This window comes from Gastrolobium bilobum, unplaced genomic scaffold (genome assembly GCF_033153095.1).
Source record: "Gastrolobium bilobum isolate Gb01-03AN ecotype WA unplaced genomic scaffold, APGP_CSIRO_Gbil_v1 utg50887, whole genome shotgun sequence".
In the NCBI taxonomy this organism is placed as follows: domain Eukaryota; kingdom Viridiplantae; phylum Streptophyta; class Magnoliopsida; order Fabales; family Fabaceae; genus Gastrolobium; species Gastrolobium bilobum.
In genome coordinates, this window is record NW_026897800.1 from 127,834 (window position 1) to 144,954 (window position 17,121).

The following is a 17,121-nucleotide window of genomic DNA, read 5'->3' on the forward strand; positions in this document are numbered from 1 at the left end:
CATTAAAGATTTTTCCATGTGTGTGTGGTTGTAGAGTGAATTTTGGGTGCAGCGGATTAGGGGTGTTCATCAATCGATCCAATCGATTCAAACCGCGATGACCGTACAGAAAAATCGATAACCGAATAAATCGAAAAATCTAAAACCGAAAAAAAATCGCAAATTTTAATTGGATTGGATCGATTTTTGGATTGGTTGATGAAAACCGATCCAATCCAAATCGATCCAATATATTAATTTCCTCTACCTACTTGGGCCTTTTTCTAATCATAGCCCAAAAATTTCTAAACCCAAGACCCACTAACCATCAACTAAACCCAAGAAAATACCTAGTCACGTCTAATCAACAAAATTCCATCTGTGTAGAGCTTCATATTTCATTGCCCAAAAACAAACTATATTATCGTTTACTAATGCTTTTGTATTTCAAAAAGAAAATTTTACAAAGCCAATATATTCTAAAGATGTTATTTGCATAATAATATTAAACAAATTTTTTAATTTCAAAAAACCGAAAACCGATCCAATCCAAACCGAAAAAAATCGGATTGGATTTGAAAAAAATCCAAACCGAAGGGATTGGATTGGATGATTTTTGCTTTCAAAATCAATCCAATCCAGACAGAACACCCCTACAGCGGATGTAGGTACATCCTTCTCAAAAAAGAAAAAATTTTGGAACGTAGATAAAAATATAAGTTAAAAGCTAGATTAAAATGGAGAAAAAATTTCTCTTTTAGAAAAAAATGTACCCAAGTGGGTACATTTGCTGTACCTAAGAAATTTTTGTGGTTGTACGCGACCGTTGAAGTGATTCATGTGGCTTACATCATAGTAGTTTTATTCCTGAAATTCACTGCATAATATATGGGGATATAGTTTTTCATGTTAAATAAGATAATTTATCTTATGGAACACATAAAAAAGTAAATAAAACCTACGAAGGAGAAAAGAAAGAAAGAAAATAAAAGGTTTCTTACCCACCTTTTTGTATTTGTCATGTACTACATCCCATGATACATAGGGTAAAAGTGTAAAAATGAAAAAAGTTTAAAAATTGGGTAAAAAGGTAAAAATATCTCATTAATTCTCTATTTTTCTTTCTTACCATTTTTTTAACTCCCAAATAAGGGAAGGGAATACCCTTCATTTTCCTTCCCCTCCCTCCCCCTTGAATCCCTTTCATTCCCTTCCCCTTCAAGAAATGGAAAAGAAATGGAGGGTTTTAGTAAGCCCTTCCCTTAGACTTTGTTTGGGAGTTGATTTTAGGAGAGGAAGGAAATGAAAGGAAGGGTTTTAGTAAGTCCTTACCTTGTTTGTGAGTTTAAAAAAAGAAGGGGAAGAAATTGGGAATTTTTATTAAATTCTCCAAAACCCTCATTCTTCTTAAAATTAAAGTTCCCCCAATTTGGAGGGTTTGAGGGGAAAATATTAAAAATTACTTATTTACCCTTAGCATTAAAATGTTAAAACTACATAATTGTGAATTATTTTTAAATACGATATTATTATAAAAGTCTCAAATACCAACAGAATTTATTGACGAAAAATATTTCGTCAAAAATAGTGATGAAATTTTTGATGATAATCATATACGTCAAAAAATTTCCTTCAAAATTAAAAACGAAATTAGAGATGGAACCAGAATTTGCCATAATCAGTGTAATAAATTTTTTATGCAAAAAAAATTCAGTCAAAATTATAGATAAAATATAAATTCCGTCAAAATTTTCAACAAAAATATTTTCATCCAAAATTTTGACGAAACACATTTCCATCGAAAAGTTTCAACGTAAAATAATTACATCAAAATCTTTTACGAAAAAAAATTTCACCAAAATTTTCCGCAAAAATATTCGACAAAAAATATTTACTTCAAAATTGTGACTAAAAACATTTATGTAAAAAATTTTGAAGGAAAACTTTTTTCTGAAAATTCTTTACCGAATCTAAATTCGTCAAAACACGTACCTAAAAAACCTCTTTAAACCTAAAATTATTGATAGAATCTAAATTCCGTCGAAAATTTTAACGAAAATATTTCGGTCCAAAATTTTGACGAAACACATTTCTATCGAAAAGTTTCGACGTAAAATAATTACGTCAAAATTTTACGAAAAGTATTTCCTTAAATAATTTTCGCAAAAAATATTGCCATCAAAATTTGTGACTCAAAATATTTCTGTAAAAAAATTTGACGGAAATTTTTTTTTGTAAAAATTCTTTACGGAATCTAAATTTTGCCAAAATATTTCACAAAAAAACATATTCATCAAAATTTTTGACCAAAAATATTTCCATCAAAATTTTCAATGAAACACATTTCTATCGAAAATTGTTGACGAAAAAATAATTCATCAAAATTCTTAACATAATTTAAATTCTGCCTAATGTTTTCGACGGAAATATTTTTGATAAACTTTTTGGCAAAAAAAAAATTATCAAATTTTTTAATGAAACACATTTCCATAAAAAAATTTCTACGAAAAATATTTCCGTCAAGTTTTTTGATATAAAATATTTCCATCAAAACCTTCAACAGATCGCATTTCTGCCAAAAAATTTCGACAAAAAATATTTCCTCAAATATTTTTGACGAAAAATATTTCAACAAAAAATTTTGACGAAAAAAATATTCTGTCAAAAACTCTTTACAGAATCTAAATTTCGTCGAAAATTTCGAATGAAACATTTCTCTCAAATTGTTTGAAAAAACAATTTTTGTCAAAAATTTTGCCAGAACAAATCCATTGAAATTTTGAACGAAAAACGTTCTGTCAAAATTTTTTATGGAATTCTTTTTTCGTTTAAAACATTTGATGGAGGAAATTATTTTCTTCAAAACTTTTATTGGAAACTAAATTTCGATAGAAAATTTATTTTTGTAAAAATTTCCATTGTTTGAAAAATTTCGTCGCTTTTCGACGAAAAGTATTCCGACGAAAAAAATAATTTTGTGACGACATTTTCATCGTTTGCAACGTAGAAATTTCATCGAAAATATGATTTTGTTTGGTGCTGTGAAAAGTTCATAATTAATTTTGTTAGGAATTTTAAATTTAATTTAATTTGAAAAATAAAATATTTATATTAATTTAAAAAAAGAAGCTAAAATGGTAAAAATATCTTATTAACCCTCAAATTTTCTCCTTTACCATTTTTGTAACTCCTAAACAAGGGAAGGAAATACCCTTCAATTTCATTCCCTTCCTTCCCCTACCTCCCCCTTGAATCTCTTTCCTTCCCTTCCCCTCCAAACTCTCAAACAAAGCCTTATTTGTGAGTTTAAAAAAATGGAGGAAGGGAATTGGGGATTTTTACTAAACTCTCCTTCTTAAAATTAAAGTTCCCCCAATTTGGGGGGTTTGAAGGGGAAAATAGTGAATGAATTTTCATCAAAAACATATTCATCAAAATTGGACATTAAAATGTGAAAACTACATAAATATGAATCATTTTTAAATATGACATTATTAGAAAAGTCTCAAATACTAACAGAATTTATCGACAAAAAATGTTTCATCGAAAATAGTGACAAAAGTTTTGACAAAAATCACAATACGTCAAAAATAAAGACGAACAAAGATTTGGCCATAATCACTTAAATAAAATTTTTAGGAAAAAAATATTGTCAAAAATCTTGATAGAATTTAAATTCCGTTGAAATTTTCCATAGAAATATTTTCGTCAAACTTTTCAAGGAAAAACAATTTCGACGAAAATTTTCGACAAAAAACTATTTCGTATAAATTTGTCAAAAAACATTTCCGTCAAATATTTTTACGGAAATATTCCCCTCAAAATTTTCAACATAACACATTACCAGTGAAAATTTTCGACGAAAAATATTTTCATAAAAACTTGTGACAAAAAATATTTTTGTAAAAAATTCTGACAGAAACTTTTTTCTGTCAAAATTCTTTACGGAATCTAAATTTTGTCAAAATATTTGACAAAAAAACATGTTTGTCGAAATTTTCGTAAAAAGTTTTCACGAAAAAAATTTCTGTAAAAAATTTTGAAGGAAAAAAATTCATCAAAATTCTTTACGGAATCTAAATTTCGTCAAAAGTATTCGATGAAAATATTTTCGTTATATTTTTTGAATAAATAAATTTTTGACGAAACACATTTCTTTTGAAAATATTTTATGAAAAACATTTTCGACAAAATTTTCAATAAAAAACAGTTCTATCAAAATTTTCAACAGAACCCATTTCCCTCAAAAAATTTCGACGAAAATTATTTCCGTAAAAAAATTCAACAAAAAACATTTTTGCAAAATATTTTGACGAAAAAGTATTTCGTCAAAATTCTTTACGGGATCTAAATTTAGTCGAAAGTTTCACAGAAATATTTCCGTCAATTTTTATTGGGACACATTTTCATCGAAAATTTTGTACGTATAATATTCTGTCAAAATTTTTGACAGAATTATTTTTTCCGTCAAAACTTTTGATGTCATTTTTTCGTCGAAAACAAATCATTTTCGACAAAACTTTTGATAGAAACTAGATTTCGCCAAAAAATTTGTCAAAAAATCTATTTTTGTAAAAAATTTCATCGAATTAAAATTCTATCACCTTTCGACGAAAAGTATTCCGACGGAAAAATATTTTTTTGATGGAATTCTTGTCGTTTGCAACGTAAATGTTTTGTCTAAAATATGATCTTTTTTAGTAGTGTGAAAAATATATAAATAATTTTGTTTAGAAATTTTAAATTTAAATTTATTTGTAAAATATAGTAATTATATTATTTTTTAAAAAAGGACAAAATATTAAAAATATCTTATTGTCCCTCCAATTTCTCCCTTACCATTTTTTTAACTCCCAACCAAGAAAAAGAAATACCCTTCAATTACCTTCCCTTTCTTTCCCTCCCTTCCTCCTGAATCTCCTTCATTTCCTTCCCTTCCAAACTCCCAATCAAAACCTTCCAAATATAAGGTCTGGCAAAATGACATATAACTGTATATTTACTAAAAAATTGCAATCCGCTCCACTGTGATGAATAGCTCATAGCTGTCCTGTAATGTTTTGAAAGAAAATTTCAAACGGAATATTTCCTCACTTAACTCAGGTTAACCAAAATATGTTTTTTTCTAAAAAAATCAATTGCAGCTCTAAAGATCTAACATGCCCTACACTTTTTATATAATCACCAGCGATGTTTTGTCCTGCCAACTTATGTACTATTAGATACTTAGATGCGCAAGAGATGTTGCATCATAATTCATGAAGGTCGCATGTGATCTTCCTACTGGAGACAATATTATTGCCATTGTGAGAGCTTGAAATAGACCCTTCACAGGGAGCCCACCATAAAGCAAACGAAGTTGTCATCGTGCCACCGAACACCATTTATTAATGTGCAAAAAATTTACAAATATAATTAGAAATATAAAGCCATTAACGTAGAATTATCCAACGATTTAAGTTTTTAGGTTGAATTAATTTTTTATATGGTAGGCTGGACCTGATACATCATTCACCCTTCAAGCCCAATAGACTCTTATGTAATGGAGTGTATTAGAGAAGGATTCGTTTTTTCTGCAGTTACTGCAGATAATAAGTTATCTGCAGTAAGCTCAATACGACGTCGTTTAGGGATGGAAATCATGGTGTTTTTGTAATTTTATTTTATTTCAGGATTATTATAGTCTTTATAATTATAGTTTTTTAATTTTTCAATAGTAACTACAGAAATATTTTTCCCGATTAGAGAAATATAAAATCATTAATGTAACATCACCCAACAATTTAAGCTTTTGTACTCAATTAATTCTTTACAATCATTTAGTTTCTACAGTAATACCAAGTTGCATGGTGGGTCTCGAGCTAGAAACTGAGCTGTTATTCATATTCTACTTGCTTTACACTATTTTTATATTATTTTTAGAAATACTAATATAACATGCAGAAACATAATAATGCCCGGATTCCCTATACTCTCGCTCTCTCTCTCCCCTTAAAATAAGTGTAATCTATATATGAGTATGAAAACAAATTATGTGTGAAAAAAATTCCCCTTTGAAATTTGTTGAGCAAGTAGTTGCTATATAGGGATCATACGTGTTTCTCACTTGGGACCATTTCTTGTGATAGCTTAATGATTTGTAGCCACTAATAATAAGTTTTCACAATACCAAAATCAATATAAAATAAGAGGTATATTGAATATGTTCCCCACTGAATAACATTCCTTAATCATACGCTTTTTGTTTCATTTGGTTTGCGAAGAGCATATGCTTACTAAGGTGCCACAATCCACATGTAAAGTAGGGATGTTAATTTTCAATACGATGCACTAATACGGTACGGTTATAAAATGAAAATTTTGTGTTCGGATCGATTGCTTTTTAAATTTGTTTTTTGTTTGTGCTAACAAAAATTGTCACAAAAAATTTGCATTATGTTGCGTGTCAACCCACAAACTTGAAATTAACTTACGTTAATATATGTTATTCATGTCATATTGTAAACAAATTATTCTTGTCTTATCGTGTCATGTTATCTAACATAATAAGTAATATACTTTGAGCTTGACAAGTTATTATGTTGTGTTATGTCGTGCCAACCAATAGATTGCAAGTTATTTGTATTGTCTTGTGTCAACCTATAAAATAAATGAATTGTGTTCGTGTTAAAAGTTTTAACCCAATTTCAAATTTGTGTATGTAATGTTTGTGTTGAGTCGATCTAAATTGCAACCCTAATAAAAGAATGAAAGCATTTAGGATATCATATATTGCCCCGAATATGGTATAATTGAGATAATTCTTCTTATTCCTATTTAGTGCATTGATTTTCAAGCATTTGTAAGTTACTTAGTGCATTGATTCATCGATTATTTGATTTGTCTCATTTTGACCATTATAGATCATATTGGGATAGTTTTCTCAAAATTATTTTTCTCATTCTGTCTCGAATTTGAGACCTCTAATTGAGAGGAACATTAAACTACTAAATAATTAAATTAATGATTGTTGATAGGAAGAATATTCTTATAATATACACAATATTCTTTATAAAATAAGTTTTCTTATATATATATTATTTATTTATTTATTTTGGTAGAGTTCTTATATATATTTTAAACACTGTTATTAAACCCGGACCGACCTGGCCGGGTCGACCCAGGAATCGGTAAATCGGTCATATAACTGGTCTGGTTGAAACAATGGACCGGCCATGCATCAGAATCGGTGTGACTCGGTCCGATCCGGCCAGTTTTCATGAAAACTGGTGACCCGGTCGGTTAACCGTTGACCCGGTCCGGTCACAAAAAAAAATTCCAATTTTTTTTTTCAAAAAAAAAAAAATCATAATGGACATAATTGAATATTTTTTTACTTATTAACTTACTTAAGTTATGTATTTACAATACTAATATTATCTCAATTATGCACTATGAAAAAATATTTGATTTGATTTATAGTTAAGGATGTCATTTTCTGAACTTAAAGTCTCATATCACGATCATTATATTTTTGTTTGATCTTTTATTGGATAATAATATGTGATTTATTATTTTTTATATTAAAATATTTGAAATTTTAATTATTTTTTTAGATATTTGAGTATGTTTATAATTTTTTAATATAAATTATAAAATTATATATAATTACTGGGTCATGCGATTGAACCAATGACCCACTGATTGAACCAGTAACCCAGTGACCCAATACCTCAACCGGGTCAATGACCGGACCGATTTTAAATGTGGTAATGATGTATAAATTTGTGATTAACAACATGTGATTTTTGATTAGAGAATTAATGAGAAAAGTGGTACATGATTGATAATCATTTTAATTCCTTGAATCTACAATATAACAGACAAATTGCTGGCAAAAAAGATTTTTTAAAATAAGGGTAAATTTTAAAAAGGTCGTAAATTTATATTATAAAAAAGATATAAATTATATAAGAAGAATTTTTTTATTTCGGTATAATAATAAAAAAAATTACTTGTAAACATACGAATAATTTTTTTTTTTTAATTTGACACTCTTGCTCTATCAAATAACATTCTCCACTCTACATTAGCAACAACTCTATCAAGCCGCTTGTAAACTCTCTTCAAATTAGTCCACTTAGGACCTTGCCAGGTAAGGAAGGGGCCATCACAACCCATATCAGCCACCTTACAGTCTTCCAACACTGAAGCAAATCTCGCACACTTCGCAGGATCAGCTATAGTACCTCCTTTCTTCTCATGAGAATAAGCAAGTAAATTTTTTGAAGACCAGAGTAGTGATAAAAAGAAGCCATTTAGATTCTTTGCTGCATGGCAAGAACATCAAAATTTTGTTGAGTTTCTTGACTGAAATTGGGATCTGAATTTTGACCTCCCTTATATGCTTCATCGATTGATTCCTGAAATTAATGTGTGGAACAGAAGAGTCTTTGGTAATATTGATAGGAAGAAAAATTGGCTTATCAAGAGGATTGCTTATATTCAAGGTAGAAGGGAAGCTAATGATTCGGATTACTTGCATGCTATGGAGAAAGATTGTCAATAGCAGTTTGGAAAGGTCCTTCTTGAAGAGGAGTTGTTTTGGTTTCAGAAATCAAGACAGAAGTGGATCACTGATGGTGACAGAAATACCAAGTTCTATCATCTTAGCACAGTGGTGAGGAGAAGCACTAATAAAATCTTTAAGTTAAAAAGTGAGGGTGATGCTTGGGTAACAAATGCTGTTGACCTGAAAGAGATGGCGGTGAACTATTTTAAGGGTCTGTTCAATGAGGATTTTTTGGATAGAAGGTGGATCAATTCTAAAAAATCTCTGGCCTAAACTTTCGGTTTTGGAGAAAAATGATCTGGAGAGGTGTCCTAATGACCTTGAAATTAAACAAGCTTTGTTTAATATTGGTGCTTTAAAGGCACCAGACATAGATGGTTATCCAGCAATTTTCTTCCAAAAAAACTGGGATCTGATTAAAAGCAAGTCTGCTCTCTGATCTATCAGATTTGGGATTATCCAAATATTTTGGCTTCAATTAATTCTACACTTTTGGTTCTCATTCCAAAGGTGCAGAATCCGATTCATATTAGCCAGTTTAGACCTATCTCACTGTGCCCAGTGGTGTATAAAATAGTCAGTAAAATTATTGTCAGCAGGCTTAAAACAATTATGGATAAGGTGGTGTCTCCTGCCCAGTCTAGTTTTGTGCCTGGTCGTCATATTCAAGATAACATTATTGTGGTCCAAGAGTTAGTTCATTCTATGAGGAAGATGAGAGGTAAAAGGTGTTTTATGACGATCAAAGTGGATTTGGAAAAAGCTTATGACCGCGTAAATTGGAACTTCCTCATAAATGTTTTAATGGAGGTTCAAATCCCTGGGCATCTTTCTGAGTTAATCATGACTGTTGTTTCCTCTCCTAAAACCAGCATTTTATGGAACGGGAGCATTACAGATGAATTTTAGCCTAGTAGAGGGGTTCGTCAGGGGGATCCAATATCCCCGTATTTATTTGTGTTAGCTATGGAGAAGTTATCCCATATAATTCAAACTGCAGTAGATGGTAATTTGTGGCCCCCTATCAAAGCAGGTAACGGGGGTCCGAAAGTTTCACATTTATTATTTGCTGATGATTTAATGTTCTTCTTAGAAGCTAGTGAGGATCAGATGCACATCCTTCTCCGCTGCTTGAACCTGTTTGGTGAAATCTCTGGCCAAAAAATTAGTGATCAGAAAACCAGTGTGTTTTTTTCTAGAAATACTCCTGCTGACAAGATTATTCAAATCAGTGGTTTTAAGAGAGTGGCAAATATCGACAAGTATCTCGGAGCTTTAATTCATAATGGTAAGGTTACTAAATCCACTTTTGCTAGCGTGGTGGATAGAGCAAAAGTAAGATTGACTAGTTGGCAAGCTAAAACTCTGTCTCAAGCAGGTAGAATTGTTTTATCTCAATCTGTCCTTTCTTCTTTACCTTACTATCATATGCAGTATGGTATGCTACCGAAGGCTATCTGTAATGATTTGGAAAAACTTCAGAGGTCTTTCATTTGGGGGGACTCGGCTGATAAAAGACACATGCATCTTGTTGGTTGGGATGCTATAGCTAGACCATATAATCAAGGTGGTTTGGGTATTAAGAAGCTTACTGTGAGGAATGAAGCGTTTATTGAGAAAATTGTTTGGACTTTTCCTACTAATCAGGATTGTCTTTGGGTTAAGGTGTTGCAAGCCAAATATGGAAATGTTTTTAATAGGCAGAATGATTTCATTAGGAGGTCTGGTAACTCGAACCTTTGGAAAGCCATGTGTGATATTTGGCACAAGTTACGTCCTAGACTGATTTGGGACATAGGTGATGGTTCAACAATTAAATTCTAGGAGGATAATTGGGTGGATCATGATAGCAATTTGGCTAGCAAGGCTCTCATCCATCTTTCAGATTCAGAGAATGAGAGGACAATTAAGGACTATGTTACTGTAGATGGGGTGTGGGACTATGGAGCACTTTCAAATAAGCTTCCAAATAATCTCATTCAAACTATCAGAAGTATCCTTCCTCCTCAAGGAGATGGTGGAGCGGACAACTTTAGATGGAACTTGAATAATTCTAGTGAGGTGGTTGTTAAACATCTGTATAATGTACTCCTTAATCATGATGGTGAGGAGGATCTCGAGCTTGGCATTTGGTCTATGATATGGAATCTGAAAGTCCCAAATCGTTTGTGTGTCCTTATGTGGAAAATTGCTCACCACCGTTTACCAACTCGAAGTCTGTTGGCTAGAAGAGAATTGGCCTCTCCAATTTGTCCGCTGTGTAATTCTCATGAAGAAACCATATTACATATGGTTAGGGACTGCAGTAAAATTAATCGGGTGTGGCAGGACCTCCTTAACCCTGTTTTTTATTCTTTATTCTTTAATGCAGATTTGAATTCCTGGCTGCTGTTGAATCTGAAGAATGATGTAATAATGGAGAGCAGTGCGCATTGGTCGTCCCTGTTTGCTGTTACGGTGGCATGTGCTTGGAGATGGAGAAATGAAATAGCTCATGGTGAGGAGGAGAATTTTTTGGCTTATAAGAGTCAGACTATTATTCAACAGGTGCATGAAATCTCTTCTAGTTGGAATAATTCTTCGGTTGGGAGGACTGTAAGAAGACCGATTCAGATCCCTGTTGTTTGGAAACCCCCTGATACCAGTTGGATTAAAATTAACACAGATGGAGCATCTAAATTACATGCTGGTGATGCTGCTTGTGGTGGTATTTTGAGGGATGAAACTGGTAGGTGGCTCCAAGGTTTTTCCTATCATATAGGTAAGTGTTCAGCCTTTGTGTCTGAGCTTTGGGGTGTGCTTAAAGGTCTTGAAATGGCTTGGAACGGAGGTTGGCGGCATTGTTTATTGGAAAGTGATGCTAGCTCAGTGATCACTTTGCTCTCCAAGAGAGGAGTTGCAGCTCGAGAGTCCTGGTTGGTGACTCACATTCGAGCATGGTTACATAAAGATTGCGAGGTGCGTCTGGTTCATGTTTTTAGAGAAGGTAATGGGTGTGCGGAGGACTGGCTGTCTAAATATCCATTAGATCACCATCTAGATAATAATTTTAGAATTTTTGATTCTCCTCCTCCTGGAATTTTGCCGTTGTATTTGGCTGATTTTTCATTGTTTTGTAATTTTCGTAGAGTTCTTTTGAACTAGTTGTCTGTTTTGGGGTGTTTTACCCTTTCCTTTTACCAAAAAAAAAAAAATAGTAATGTAAAACAGAATTGTTATTACGCATAGTAATCAATTTAGCGGGTAAGAGCCCACGCACCATACATGTCGATTTGGTTTAATCACAAGCATTGAAATGCATAACAATGTCACGCTATTTCCTCCACCACCACAACCAGCCATCACCCTGTTACGTGCACCACTATCACTATCATGTTGCCACCTCCATTGTTATCATCACCACCTCCGCCATTATCAAATTTTATTTCCATAATTTTTTTTCACTTATTCTTTTTAGTAATTTATTGCATGAAAAATATTTATTTTTTTTAATTTCAACATCCAAATATTTTTTTAATCAAAAATATTTTTCACATATTACATTTAAATACCAAATAATTTTAACTTAAAAAAAATCCTTCTAAAAATCAACACTACTAACAAAAGCCATCCACAACATTCGTTCATATCCAGTGAGGTCGTCTTCAGCATATATAAACTATGACATTAAATCATATACATTACATCAGATTCGGGCAACTTCATCCACATATCGGCGAGGGTAGAATATTAAGGCTTTGCCCCCACTACGATGAAGACGGACACTAAGAAAGAAATAAAAAATATAAGGGATAATAAGAATTTGATTAGATATATGCGGTAGTCTAAATTAAGTTTGATTTCTACGCAAACTAAATTTTAGTACAAAGATAATTAATGAACTTTAACAAGCTAATGTAATTATGGTGTTTGAAATGAAATATGGGGAAAATGTGTATCATTTTAAAGGATATCAAGTTATGTCATTTTAAGTGAGAGAAAGAGATAAATCATAGGAAAAAGAGTGAGAGAATTTTTTTTTAAAGATGTGGGTTTTATTTCTTTCTCTTTGTGAGAGTAAAAAGATATAAGGTGTGTCATTTAAAATGACACACTTTTTTCGTCGAATATATATGGTGCTGGTTGGTGCGGGGAATGAACGGAGTAGCGTACATATATAGAGTTAGTGGAATAGTAGAGTAAGTTTCGCGGAGGATGTTACGAACTTACGATGAAGTTGGAAACTGGAAAGGGACACAACACGTTCCTAACTACCATCTCTAAGCGACTTCACGTGTGTGAAGACCGAAGTACAAACTGGAACCAAGACCACCTTGGAGGCTTGCCTGGCAGATACGGTAGGTCAAATAATTCATGGACCAGAATCAACCAGTCGTTACGACTGCGCAGAAACATGCCACGTGAGGGTGCCATTTTGGAAGCAAACGAGGTCCATTCCATTACTTTTCGAAAAGAAATGTGAATTATTAAGAATATAAATACAAATTGAATAAAAAAAAATTGAGTCATAATTTTTCTTGACATTTTTTTTATTTATCAATAGAAATGTTTCATTCTACCATAAGTTTTTGTTAGAGTTCAATATTCATTTACGTGTTAAATTCTTAATTATAATAACACCCACATAATACGTTAAATTCATTTTTTTTATAAAGTATCAAACTCTTCTTTAGTAATATGTTATAACATATTATTAATTAATAAATCAAAATAGACATTTTAGATCTAATAAAATTAGAAACATAATTGTTACGTCCTAGAAAATCGTATTGTTATATCAAAAGAGATACCTTAGAGATAGGCACTTTGGTTGACTTATAGCCAATATCTCAATCACTGCGCACAAGCAATAAGCTTTTAGCCAAGATGTAGGTGTGTGCACAGTGTTGACAGTAATAATAATTAGGTCAAAAAGTTGTGTACCTGGGGTCTTTAACCTCTTATTTATAAGAGTTACCTCTTGGGCTTGTATAGATCTCCCAGTTGTAGTAGGATTCAACTTCCTTTCTGTTGAGATAGAGACTCTATCCTTAGCAGCCTTATTATTTTATAATGTTAGGATAATTGGGTATTATCCTTTAAGGGATTCTTGGGTATGTGGTTAGGATATGAAAATATTTCATAACAATAATAAACAAGGATAACGAAATCTATATGATATCTTATGGGTTTCAATTTTCTCATGCTATAGACACATTTTGTGTAGGGACCACATCTATTAAAAAATTAAAAAAAATAATGCATGAAAATTATAATACCCCAAACTTAAGCATTTAATTGATTAATTTTAATTAAGTAATTAAGTATGTATTAGTGACTAAAATTAAGTATAGGGCCTAATTAAGTGAGTTGGGGTCACTTTTGAGGTAAAAAGTGTACTCAGTAGAAATTAAGGGGTATAAATGAGTGTAGGCAAAAGTACCCAAAATATAAAAATAAAAATGTAAATACTCCTAGAAAAATATTCCAAACCTATGGGTAAAGTTTGGTGGCGAATGGAGTGGAATAGATAGATGAACCAATACCCACTTAACTTATGTTAAGTGAAGAAGCAAACAAAAACCCAATTCCCCCCGCCCCCCCAAACCCGTCGAGCTCCAGAAGAAAGAAAAGAGAAGGAAGAAAGAAAGGAAAAGAAGGAGAAGGAGAAGGGGAAACCCTAGAGTGAGCAATCATTGACCATTTTGAGTGATTCCAAAGCCTAACCCACTCCAAATCTTCCCCTCTTTCATAATCCTAGCTTGGTTTTGAGTGGGAGTCTTTGTGGAGTGGGATATTGTCCTCCAAAAATTCGACCCCTAGGAGAAATTGAGGTGTTGATGGTTTTTTCTACCATGGAAGCTTGAGGAACAACCATTCCATTGTTGTGTGATCATTGGTGGTGAGTTTCCATCCTTTTTCACTTGATTCCTTGAGATTTTCATGAGTTTAGGTTTTGATGAATAGTGTTTTAGGGTTTTATGTTAATGTGAGTAGATTGGCTATGTTCAAGGAAGAATGAGGCTTAGAGTATGTTGTGAAAAATGCTAGGAATGACATTTAATCGGTAAAAATGAGTTTATAGTGTTATTTTAGTATTCTTTGATGTTTAGAGAAATCTAGGCTTGGAACTATGGATTTCCTTGCATTGTTAGCATTGTTTGATTGTATTCCTTGTGTTGATAGGATTGAGGCAAGAGGACCAAGTGGAGTGACCAACCCTTGGGGTTGTGTGCAATTGAGGAAAGCTCAAGAGCAAGGTAAACCTTTGGACCTTGGGGTTGATCCCATTGAGTGTTCCACCATACTCCGTTGAGGAGAAATGGTTTATGAGATGTGATATGTAATTATGATAGTAATTGTATGCTCATGCATTGATTCATGCATTGATACATGTTATGATTGATTAATGATTATTGGTTGATGTTTGATTGTTTAAGAGTAATTGAGGAATGGTTATAGAAGTGGCAATAATGAATGAGGTAATGGTTGAGGATTGTGATTAAGGTTATGAGTGATAGTATTATGATGAGGATGATTGGTAGGAACTTCCCTTGGAAACAACCATATGTGGTTAGAGCCTAAGAGGAACAGCCCTATGTGGATCCCTCTTGGAGGTTCCTAGATTGAGGAAAGGACTTCCCTTGGAAACAGCCCTAGGTGGATCTCCATGTGGTAAGAGCCTAAGAGAAACAGCCCTTTGAGGATCTCTCTTGGAATAGATTGAGGAAATGACTTCCCTTGGAAACAACCCTATGTGGATCTCCATGTGGTGAGAGCCTAAGAGAAACAACCCTTAGTGGATCTCTCTTGAAAGTCCATGTGATGCTTGTGGATAAGAATGTTTTAAGCTATTATAATTATGTGTACATCGAAAGTGAACCTTAGGGTGGAGTGATCTCCAAGGACCTCTGGTTTACTGTGATATACCCGTATATCTCACCCCGTGTTGTGGGGCATCATTTCAGGTACTGATAGAGGTGAGGTTGATCGAGGCAAGAAGCATGAGTAGACTGTACCTGATAGCTGGACATTTTGAGTTGCATGCCATTTAGCATTGCTATATGTATATTTTGATGCCACATGATGTATTTTGGAGGACTTAGTGTATGATCATTGTTGTAGTAATAGGTATCTGATACATGGTTACTTGCTTTGATCATGTTCCTTTTGTAGCTAAGTCCATTGGCATGTATATTAAATTGTAGGAACTAAGATGTAAATGAGACTTTGATGAATTGTAATTAAGACATGATGTAATATTGGAATTAATGGAGATGTATGTATGATGAAATAATATACATGCTTCTCTTAGTGTATGAGTACCTTGAAAGATTAGAATTCATGTATTGGAAGGATTGTATAATATCAATTAGGAGAAAGAGGACCTTGGGTTGGAAAATCCAAGTAAAGGTAAGGACATCCTGTCTTGTTGTCCATTTTCGTATTCTATATGACATATTTGGACCCTCGTGTCTTAATGGAAGTTGTAGATATTTTTCTTAGCTTTCCATAGAGACCAAGTTGGTGTAATTTGGAGTTGTATAACTAAAGTTATGGATGATATACCAAGGGAAGCCAAATTGCCTTGTGGAGGGGGCTTAAGCCTGGAAATGGAGGCTTAAGCTCGCTCAGGGGGCTTAAGCGCCCTGCTGCCCCTGTGAGAGCCCATGCTCACTGCCTCCGCGGGCTTTAGCACCCAAATTGGGGGCTTAAGCGCCCAGGGTAGCGCGCTTCAGCGCCCTGGTGCGCGCTTGAGCGCCCTTAGCTGGAAAAAGACGAGTTCCTCTCTGCCTGTGGGCACTTTAGCGTCTGATAGCGCGCTTAAGCGCGCGCGGCCTGTGTCCAACATAAACATGTATTGTGATAATTTGTCATAACTTGAGCTACAGAGCCCCAAATGAGGCGCGGTTCAAAACCACGCGTAACTAATGAAGAGAGGAAGACATTTAACCACCTTTGGTCTAATGTAATAATGATATGATGTTAAGCTTAATTTATTTTATTCCGCAATGTAATATGGTTATGATCACGCAATTGGACATTATAAATTTGGCATGTTGTGAAATGAAAAATTTAACCGGATTTTAATTGAACCCATGTGATTGTAACTGCGCTTAATATCATAATGCGATGTTAACAAACCGGTTCTAGAACGGGGTGTTACAAAAATTGAAGGATCACTAGTAGAAAAAAGAAGTTCTCCTACAACATGAAAAAATATTTTCCCATATCTTATATTATATAATATGATGAAGTTAACCATGCCATAATAACAAAAATGATGGTGGTAAAGGTTTATGATGGAAGTGATCATGAATAAAAATTATTGCTGAAAAAAAAACATTGTTTTATTATATTTATTCAATTTTTTTCATAACATAATACTTTTTAGATTTAATATAATTTTATTAATATATTTTTTCAAATAGAAACACATGTTATTTTTATTTTTTGAATTTTTAATATTAATCATGCATATCATCTTAATGATTTTAAACATTATTTTTTAATTGAATATTTTATATCTTTTAGGTTTTACATGAATTAGTTATTCATATATATATATATATATATATATATATATATTTATGTATATATATTATAATTTT

The 17,121-nt window shown here is 32.6% G+C and overlaps 1 long non-coding RNA gene across 1 annotated transcript; it reads left to right on the plus strand.

Moving 5' to 3' along the window:
- The first annotated feature begins 14,127 nt into the window (after nucleotides 1-14,127).
- Nucleotides 14,128-15,813, plus strand: LOC133310457 (uncharacterized). Its single transcript, XR_009751457.1, has 3 exons — nucleotides 14,128-14,411; nucleotides 14,696-14,769; nucleotides 15,478-15,813. It is a non-coding gene; the product is annotated as an uncharacterized LOC133310457 (long non-coding RNA).
- Nucleotides 15,814-17,121: the final 1,308 nt, after the last annotated feature.